This window comes from Sorex fumeus, unplaced genomic scaffold (genome assembly GCF_029834395.1).
Source record: "Sorex fumeus unplaced genomic scaffold, SorFum_2.1 ptg000268l, whole genome shotgun sequence".
NCBI lineage: Eukaryota > Metazoa > Chordata > Mammalia > Eulipotyphla > Soricidae > Sorex > Sorex fumeus.
Genome location: NW_026606325.1, coordinates 95,332 through 106,390, shown reverse-complemented (window position 1 = coordinate 106,390; position 11,059 = coordinate 95,332). Strand labels below are relative to the sequence as shown.

The window sequence follows — 11,059 nt, the reverse complement described above, 5'->3', positions numbered from 1 at the left end:
GCCGATGTAACGACCCCCGGAAAAAGCCGTTTAACGGTCGCCTGGCTTCAGCGCGCAATCCCATTGGACTGGAGCTCCCCCGGAAGAGATCGTTCAAACCGGAAGAGATTAGGCACGTCGGGCCTTAACGCGGGCAACGCATGCGCACTAGAACCGGGACGTGTCTCACGTGGACAGTTTTGATTTTTTCCCCCTCCGTTTCGCCCTCCCATTCCCTTTTTCTCTTGCCCCTCCCCGTTTCCTTTCTCATTCTCCTCTCCCCTCTTCTCCCTCTGCTCTTAATGTCCACGTGGCTTTACCTGGTCTTCCTCTCTGCCTCTCCTTGCTCTGCTCTCCCCCTCCTCTTACCCTCCTCTCCCCCTCGCCCCCTGCCTGATCGCACCATCCCCGTCCTCCTCTTTTTTTAAATGTTGTACAGTTTCCTTTATTTTTAATTTTTAAATTTTTTACTTTTTGGGTCACATCCAGCGTTGCACAGCGGTTACTCCTGGCTTATGCACTCAGGAATTACTCCTGGGGCCATATAGGCAGATCTCATTTCTATTGTTTTTGGGACATTTGTGGTCTCTCTTACTTTTTTTTCTTTTAGCTCTCTGAATTTTCAATTCTTTTCAATTGATCTGAGAGTTTTTCCTTATTCTAGTCCCATTTGATTTTAATTACTACAGATTTGTAGTAGACTTTGAAGTTGGAATGTGATGCTTCCCATGTTTTTCCCCTAGGGTTGCTTTGACTACTTGGGGGTTGTTTTCCAAATGAATTTCATGGATGTTTAACTGATATGTTTTGGGATTGCATTAAATTTTATAGTGCTTCGGAGAGTATTTCCATTTTGACAGTATTTGTCGTCCTGATTTATAAGCAAGGAATGTGTTTCTTAACCCTGGCATCCTTCATTTAAATAATGTTTCATAGCTTTCCTTGTATTGGGATTTCTCCTCTTTTGTTAAGCTACTGGGCACTTGGATTATTTTTTCAATTTCTCCCTCTTTTATTTCATTATTTATTTATACAAAAGTCATGGGTTTTTTGACTGCCACTTTACAAGCACATCTTCAGAATTTCCTCTCAAGTACTTGTCCGTGTTTATATACCTGGCTGTTAGTGGTTGAATCTCTAAGGCTGTCATCTTTCCTTGGTGTGGCAGGGATCTGATCTATTTCCCCATTTTGAGTTTTGCACGTTGAGAGTGAGTCTTTCGATTCACTTTTGTGCCATCCCCACTGCCTGTGAGCTCTGACAGAACCAGCTGGTGTTACCCTTTCCTCCCTGTCAAAGCTATCTTTGTCTACAACTGTACCTCATGGTTTGTCACTAATAAAATTTTTTTAAAGCTATCTTCACCAGATTGGTTGTTTCTGACTAGATGTTTACAGTTAAGGGCCACACTCTTTTAATTGCTCTGGGTTTTGTCCTGTTCAGTGTCAGTAGATGGACACTTGCATGTTCTTGCATGTTCTCTTTCCTTAGAACACTTACTGTGTATTCAGAATTTGTTCTGTAGGTCCCTTAACAGATGTCCTTAAACTTTGTTCTGGGTCTCTGAAGAATCATGGAGTTTTAATGAACACTACAGAAGAGCTGTAGAATACTTTGTGGAGGATCATAGTGCCTACAGGGGAGAATTGAGCTGCACGGTTAATAGGGATTCTCTATAATGGAGTCGTTTGAAAGGAAAGTGCATCCCTTAAGCCCCTTACCCTATTTTGCTCACCCTCCACTCCATGTTCTCTGGGGAGCGGCCGTCTGTTTTTGGTTCATGTTAAATTTGTTAAGGTTTGAAAAACTAAAGACCAGAACGGTAGTCTGGAAATTCCCAAGAGATTGTTTTCCAGAAACTTGTAAAAATATACTGAGAATAAATGGGACGTGTGCTCCACAAAATGCTCTGGCGGTGTGCCTATGGTGTTTACTAATCTCTGGCACTGGGAAGCACTGCAGCATATTTCAGGAGATATCTTAGGAAATCATGATGATAAGTATTAAAACAAGGCTTCTTTGGAGCAAATGTTAAGTGGATAGGGTGTGAGCCTTGCACATGGCGGACCTGTGTTGAACACAGGTGAACTGTCAGGCTGTATGGTTACCTGGTGCATGGAGCTGGTAGGCAAATTAGACTATCAACGGATGGTCAAAAGACACAGACTAACGTCTGGTGGTCATTATACAACTTTATTCATGGTAAGCAGTGAGTATATAGGGGCAGAAGGAAATTAGTACATGTGCGGGGGGCCCCTCCAGACCAATCCTCCGGCCCGCGGATGTGGCCCTATGGTCCGTAGGTGCAAGGAGGGACCGACCGAATGAACAGAAGACACGAGACAGAGTGCAGTGTAGAAACAGAGAAGAAAAGGGAAAGACTTTATTGAGTGCTACAGGCTGTTATATAGGATCCGGAGCGGCCCAGTCACAAGCAAAAGCAATATAATCATACATGGTAAGGTCAGCAACAAGAACTTTACATAGCATTCAAGGTAAACATCTGTACATTAAAGGGTCTTATGGCAGCAGCTGCAACCTGGGGATATCTATAGATGAGTCCAGTTTTGCGCAAGTATCTGCCTGCCTGTTCATGGTCACCGGACAAACATCCATCAGGGTCAGACGGTCCTGGGAGGCCTCTTAAGAAGGAAGCTCTCAGGGTCTGTGTGGGCACCGCAAAGGGGGCTCAGTAACTGAAACTCTCACAGAGCAGTCTTGGCTCTGGTCATTTTTCCCCTGGAAAATTCTTTTTTCTGGAGGTTCTGGGTGTTGAAGTTCCCTTTCACTGAATCACTTAACTTCCCGTTAGTCGTCGATTTGCTCGAGCGGGCGCCAGTAACGTCTCCATTTGTCCCTGTCGCGTGCTAGTGTAGCCCAATGGCATCTCTTCGCTCCGGGAACATGGAGGGCCTCAAACCGATCGTTCATGACCTTGACAAAGAAGTCTGACCATCTGGTAGGTGGGCTGCCACGCGGTCTCTTGACATCCCGTGGAATCCAATCAGTAACAGCTCTAGTCCAACGGTCGTCTTTAAATCTCATTACGTGACCAGCCCATCTGATTTTCGACACCTTGGCAAATGAGACAGCGTCCCTGATCCTTGATCGTCGACGGATGTCAGAACTCCGGATTCGTTCTCTCATTTGAGTGAAACGTGATATTCCAAGCATAGCTCTTTCTATTCTTCTTTGGGAGACCTGAATGGCGTTCTCATCTTGTTTGCGTAGGGCCCAGGTCTCTGAGGCATATGTTAATGCAGGAAGAACAGTGGAATCAAAGAGATGTGCCCGGAGCCGGAGGTTCTTCGTCCTCTTAGCTATTTCTTCGACGTTCTTGAAGGCGTTCCAAGCCGCTCTCTTCCTCCTGCGCAGCTCGGGTGCCAGGTCATTTGTCATGTTGACCTCTCGACCTAGGTACACATAGCTGTTGCATTCGGAGATGGTCGTTCCATTGAGAGCGAATGGGGCGTCAGGAACAAGACTGTTTCTCATAAACATTGTCTTCGTAAGATTCAGCTGTAGTCCTACCTTTCCACACTCACGGTCAAAGTCGGCCAGCATTTGTGCCACTTGGCTGATGTTTGGTGTTATTAAAACAATGTCATCAGCAAAGCGGAGGTGGTGTAGTTGCCGACCATCTATCTTCACTCCCATTCCTTCCCATTCCAGTCGTCGCATGATGTTCTCGAGGGTGGCACTGAAGAGTTTTGGTGAAATGGTATCACCCTGCCGCACCCCTCTCTTGACATCAACGATCACTTCTTTGTAGAATGGTGAGATCCTGGTAGTGAATCCGCAATACAGCTCACGGAGGATCCTGATGTATTGGGCTTGAATGCCCTGATTGGCTAGGGCTTCAATGACCGCTTCCGTCTCAACAGAATCAAAGGCCTTCTTTAAATCAATGAACGTTAAGCAGAGCGGCATCTTGAACTCCCGAGAAACCTCAATGAGTTTGATTATCGTGTGGATATGGTCGATGGTGCTGAATCCTTTGCGGAACCCTGCTTGCTCACATGGTTGTCCTTCATCTAGTGTTCTGCCAATCCTATTCAGGATGACTCGAGTGAACAACTTGTAGATGACAGACAATAGGCAGATCGGGCGATAGTTGCCAATGTCATGGATGTCTCCCTTCTTGAACAGTAGTACGGTCCTGCTGGTTTTCCATTGAGATGGAACCTTGCATTCAGACAGGTAGCGAGTGAAGAGCCGAGCCAGTGTATTGATGAGTACTGACGGCAGGTTCTTCAGGTGTTCAGGTCTGACCTTGTCTGGGCCGGGTGCTGTTTGCTTCTTTACTGACGAAATGGCGTGTCGGATTTCGGAAGGGAGAACGTTGGGAACGACATACCCATCCTGTGGAATTTGGTATGTCGGCAAGTGGACATGGCTATCGAAGAGATTTGAGTAGAAGTCATGGATAATCTTCTCCATTGCCGTTCTGGAGGATGTGATGGATCCATCAGGACGTCGGAGGGCAGTCATCTTGGTCTTATAGTTGGCGAAGGACAGGCGGGCCTTACGAATACTTTTCCCGGCTTCTGCCGCATCTACCAGTACTTCTGCTCTTCTCTCTTTGAGGTCTTCCTTGATCGCATCTCTGCACTGCTTTGCAAGCTCGGACGTTAGCTTGCGGTTGCCTGAGGCATGCGCCAAACCATGCTGGCGAATTAGCTCAAGAGTTTTCGAAGATAGGCGACTTTTTGTAGCTATCTCTCTCTTGGCGTTCCTCGCACATTCATGGAGGTGCTGAACCAGTCGATCGTATTCCTCGTCAATGTTGTCAACAATGGCATCTTCCCATGTTGCCGCAATAGTACCAAAGAGTTCCCAGTTGGTGGTCGTTCTGGGAGTTCTCTTTTTGAACTTTGCAGCCCTTTCTCCCCGCTCTGTGAAGTAGAATTTTGCACGAAGGAGACGGTGGTCCGATCCCGTTCGAAATTTTGGGACAACAGCGACATCAGTCAGGCAAAACCGTCGATTGAATATGATGTGGTCTATTTCGTTGTGGAATCGTCCACCGGGAGACTCCTATGTCCATCGTTTAGATTCTGCCTTCTGGAACTGTGAGTTACCATGAATGGTCTTGGTCGACATGATGAACTCAGACAGTCTCTCACCCTGTTCGTTCCATTCTAGGCCATGGGTTCCGATGTGAAGTTCTTCAGCTGATCTTCTCGGTCCTATCTTGGCATTAAAATCACCCACAATGATCTTGTAGAAGGTGTGGTCTTCTTTATAGAACTTCTCTAGCTCCATGTAGATCTTAAAGTTCCCTTTAAGATCTTGCAAATGCTATTTGATGTTCTCCCAGAATGGGAACAAGGCGCTACTGGGGTTGTGTTTGGGAGTTCCCCGAGCTGGCCCCCCATCCTTCAGGTGACCCTGATGTCTCAGGCATGCTTGGGTGTCCGGAGGATTATTGGCGGCTGGTTGTCCTCTTTTGAGTTCTATTTATGAGTCTGTTTCAAGGGTTCATAAAGTAGAGTACTCTAAGTAGATGAGCTTCCATGTGGCAGAGTTGGATCATAGGCCTGAGTACCTGGCCTTCTAGAAGTACAGGAAGGAGAGCACAGGTAGCCCATACTGACTCTGAGAAATCCTTGGAATTTCAATCACAAGGACAAGTATACCTGAATATTCAGTAAGATAATTTGCAGGAGAGGCTTAATACCAAGGCAATGAGGTCCTGCCAATGGCATGGTGAAGGTTTTGCAGGGTTTGGGCAGTCCCTAAGCAGGCCCCCATCCCTCCGATATATATATTGTGTAAAGTCATTGGATTTTTTTCCTTTGTGAATCCTTTTCATGTTCAGTGAAATTTTATTTCACGTTGAATCTTTATGTGCATTCCATGCTCAGAGGCTTTATCTCCTTTGTCAGATCTCTTCATGTTCAGTGAAGTTTAATTTCACAGAAACTCTTGTCCTATATTCTTTTATTTTTTCTTTCTGGGTCATACCCGGCAATGCACAGGGGTTACTCTTGGCTCTGTACTCAGGAATCGCCCCTGGCGGTGCTCAGGGGACCATATTGGGATACTAGGAATCAAACCTGGGTCAGCTGCGTGCAAGGCAAACGCCCTACCCGCTGTAGTATTGCTGCAGCCTTGAAGGTCAGATTTCCAGTAAAAAGTTTTCATCCATTCTTTACATTTATAAGGTTTATTTCCTGCTTGAGATTTACAGTGACTCGGGACAACTTTTTTGCAAATGGATTTTTTCCTTCAACAGATTTCTCTCCCGCATGAATTCTTCGTGTGAGTGTGAACATATTTGATTGAGAATGTCCTCCTACATTCTTTACAATCCATAGGATTTCTCACCTGTTTGAATTCTGTATTGCTGAATTTGATATCATTTTAGTGAGTTAGATTTCCTGCATTGCTTCATAGGGTTTGTAACCTGTATGAATTCCATATTGTTGATTTGGATACAATTTTAGTGAGACTGGGGATCAATATAGAACTTCGTTCAGAATGGCCTCATGAGGGCAGACAGAGCATTATATGTGTGAGACAAGTTGATATGGTTCCAGAGATCGACAATGGGCCTTCCTCAAAGGATGCCATCCTACAGCTTTCTGAGTCATCTCCCAGGAATAGATCTCATTTAGCATTTTTTGTTTGTTATTTTCTTAATAGAGTTGATTACCGATAAACTTATTATTTATTTGATTTGCATTTTCCTGATATAGGAAATTGTTATTTGAATCTTCCTTGCCTGGGATATACAATTTTTTCTATGTATGTGTCTGTCAGATTCTAGAAAGGAACCAACTCTAAAGAATTGGAGTAAGTTTCATCTGGAAAGGCTTGATGTGTTTGGTAAGACCCAACAGATAATTGAGGTAGTCACTTATACGTATTGAGGTAAGTAATGTAAACGTAAATACTGTTAAGGTTGGGACCATATTAAAGCAGTGTAAGATGTTTCCTTGCCTTGCATGTGGCCACCAGGTTAGATCCCTGTCACTTCAATATTCTTGGTAACAGATACCTTGCTGATAAATACCAAGCTCCTTGCGGTTTTGACCTGCATTTTCCCGATAGGTTCCTTACCTAGGATATACATGTCTGTAAGATTCTAGCTATTAAAATACTCAGAAGACAAGGAGTTGGCTTCATCTGGAGAGGCTTGATTTGATTCGGTAAGACCCACCAGGTTTTTGACTCTTATACTTAATATTTCTAGGGCTAGAACGATTGTGCAGCAGGTAAGATGCTTACCTTGTATGTGGTCAGCCTGGTTTGATCCCTGGCATCCGTATAGTTGCCTGAGTGCAGAGCCAAGAGTAAGCCCAGAGCACTGTGGGGTGCTAGGCCGGGGTAGGAGTGCTCCAAGTCCAAAAGAGAAAATGCTGTAACTTGGATGTGATTGGATGGAGTTCTGGCAAGTCGAGAGACACAGAAAGAACAAAGGGTTCATTAGGCAATCTCACCAATGTGAGGTGTAAGGCAACAAAGTACCACACAAGAACAGTAGAAAGAAGACCAGGAGGGTTGTTCCATGTTTGGAAGCCTGCCTTGAGGGCTGGGGGATTCCAACGTCTCCCTTTTTGGTTTTTGATTTTAATTGAATTAGATATGATTTTTGTGAGAGGATTTTCCTACCTCCTCCTTGAACATTCATGGGGTTTGTTCCTGATTGTGGACGTAGATGTGACTTTAGTGAGAATGGATTCTCACCTGTCCGACTTCGATATTGGTGAGTTAGATATGATTTCAGTGGGAAATATTTGCTACATGCTATACACCCCTCAGATTTCTTACCGTATGAATGTGATATTGTTGAGTTCTACATGACTGTTGTTAGAAAGTTCTACTACCTGCATTACATTTATAAGGTTTTCCATCAGAGTGACTTCCATATTGTTGAATTAGATATGATTCTAGTGGGAAAGATTTCCGACATACATTACATCCCTAGGATTTCATACTGTATGAATTTGATATTGCTGAACTCTGCATGAAAGTTTTGCTACCTGCTTTATATTTGAAAGATTTGTCTTCAGAGTGACTTCGATGATGTTGAATTTGATTTGTTTCATAGGAAAAATTTCCTACATACTTTACATCCCCTCTGATTTCGATAGCACAACAGTTCGAGCGTTTGCCTTGCACGCAGCAAAAATGGCCAACTTGAGTTCGATTGCTCAACCCCTCTCGGAGAGCCCGGCAAGGTACCTAGAATATCTCGCCCTCACAGCAAAGCATGGCAAGCTACCCGTGACGTATTCGATATGCCAAACACAGTAAACAATCTCACAATGTTACTGGGCCTGCTCGAACAAATAGTCGAACAACGGGAAGACAGTGACAGTGATGAAATTTATATTATTGAATTCTACATGACTTTCGAGGGAGAGTTTTACTACCTGCTTTACATTGATAAGGTTTTTCATCAGAGTGACTTCCATATTGTTGAATTAGATATGATACTAGTGGGAGAGATTTCCTAAAAGCTTTACACCATTAGGATTTCATACTATATGAATTTGATATTACTGAATTCTGCATGACTTGCTTGTGAACGTTTTGCTACCTGCTTTACATTTGAAATGTTTATCTTCAGAGTGACTTCAATATGGTTGAGTTAAATGTTTTTTTCAGTGGGAAAGATTTCCTATATGTTTGCTTGCCTTGCATGTAGCCAATTGGTTTCATCCCTGGCATCCCAGTACTCTGTCTCAGCATTTGATGTTTCATATTTTGCTGAGAGATGCCAAGAGATAAGTGTTTGGTATTTTGGTAATACCCTTGTGGCAGATACCAATTGATAAGCTTCTTGCAGTTTTCACTTGCATTACCCTGATTTTCACTTGCCTGGAATATACTATTTACCTGATATATATATGTGTCAGATTCTAGCAAGAAAACAACTCGGAAGTCAAGAAGTTAGCTTCTTCTGGAGAGGCTTCATAGGATTGGTTAGACCCACTAGAATTTTGAGGTTACTAACTTATACTTAAGTACTTCTAGGGCTGGGGCAATTGTGCATCAGGTAAGATGCTTCCCTTCTATGTGGTCGACCAGGTTTGATCCCTGGCATCCGTATAGTTGCCTGAGTGCAGAGCCAAGAGTAAGCCCTGAGCAGATTGTGTGCTGGACCGGGGTGGAATTGATCCAAATCCAGAAGAGAAAATGTTGTAAATTGCATGGGATTGGATGGACTTCTGATAAGTGAAGAGAATCAGAAAGAACAAAGGGCTCATCGGTCAGTCTCACCTATGTGAGGTGTAAGGAAACAAAGTACCACCCTAGGACAGTGGAAAGAAGACCAGGAGGATTATTCCATGGTTGCAAGACTACCTCAAGGACTGGGGGATTCCCAGTGTCTCCCTCTTTGGGTATTTTAACGGAATTACATATTCCTTTGTAAGAACATTTTCCTACCTCCTCCGTGAGGATTAATGGGGACTGTTACCTGTATGAATTTAATATTGTTGACTTAGATGTCACTTTAAGTGAGAAAGGTTTCTCACCTGTTCGATTTTGATATTCTTGAGTTAGATATGATTTCAGTGGGAAAGATTTACTACATGCTTTAAACCCCTCGGATTTATTATTCTATGAATTTGATATTTATGAATTCTACAGGAATTTCATGAGCAAGTTTTCCTACCTGCTTTACATTTATAAGGTGACTCCCATATTGTTGAACTCCGTATGATTCTAGTGGAAAAGATTTCCGACATGCTTTACACCCCTAGGATTTCTTACTATATTTGATATGCATTTGATATTGCCGAATTCTACATGACTTTTATACCAAAGTCTTAGTACCTGCTTTACATTTATAAGGTTATTCGTTGGAGTGACTTCGATATTGTTGACTTCTATACGATTTCAGTGGGAAAGATTTCCCACATGCTTGCTTGCCTTGCATGCAGCCAATCTGTTTGATCCCTGGCATCGCAGTATTCTGTCCCAGCATTTGATGTTTGGTATTTTGCTGACAGGTACCCAGTGATAAGTGTTTGGTATTTTGTTAATACCTTACTGGCGTATACCAAGGGATAAGACTCTTGTGGTTTTAACTTGCATTTTCCTAATATTTTTTTGCCTGGGACATACAATTTTCCCGATATGTTTTTCTGTCAGATTCTAGCAAGAAAACAACTCGTAAGAAAAGAAGTTAGCTTCATCTTGTGAGTTTGATCTATTGGGTTAGATCCACCAGATTTTTGAGGTTAGTCACTTACACTTAAAAATTTATATGGCTGGAGCAATAGTACATTAAATTAGATGCTTTCCTTCCTTGGGGCAAACTGGGTTTGATCCCTGCACAGCAGATAATTTCCTGAGTGCAGAGCAGTTTGGATCAGAATAGGGACCTTTTTGACAATGATGTTTGGAAGGGATTGCTCTGGATGGAGATGTTTTGAAATTTGGTAGCTGACCAAACATAATGGCCTCTCCGTATCGGTAATCTATTTCTTGTCTCGCTCTTTCAAGAACCCCTGTGATTTCAGTGGGACTTCCTGTGTAATCCATGAAATACCCCCGTCTTAAAATGTTTTAACTTAATCTATATCTTCATATCTCTCTTTGTGTAAGATCAAATATTTGGGTGTGAGGCAAGTGTGTGTGGGCCTTGCACTGATCCATTATAATTCTGCTTAGTGCTAGGTGCTGTGATGCCTGAGTCTGAATTTGAACCAGATGACTTATTGGAATTCTGGTGGCATTAGCCCCCTCAGATATTAGGGGAATTCTCTTTTGTAGAGAAATAAGAGAAAGCTGGCTCTGTTCCAAAGCTTCTTTCCCTACAAGCATTCAAACAGTCATGGGTTCAGGTGTTTAAGGTTCCACTGTTTTGCTGAAAACAAAGGATTCATCCCATCTTAAGCTCCCAAACATGCCATCAAGCACATAGCCTCTTGTAGGCCAAAGGGCTAAGCTGTGCTCAGTGTGTGTAGTGGGAAAAAAGCCTATCAAACCCTTATACTTATCAAACACTTACACCTGCTCTGTGATGGTTACTGTACTTACAAAGAACGTTCGAGGTTCAAGTCACACCGTCTGAGCTAGGTGTTTCTGTTATCCACAGATTCCACATGAAGAAACTGATTCT

General features: G+C 43.2%; 1 pseudogene; it reads right to left on the bottom strand.

Annotated features, from left to right (window-relative positions):
• Positions 1-47: 47 nt before the first annotated feature.
• The window catches only part of LOC130018777 (RNA-binding motif protein, X-linked 2-like), a 48,378-nt pseudogene continuing 37,366 nt past the window's right edge, over positions 48-11,059 (bottom strand).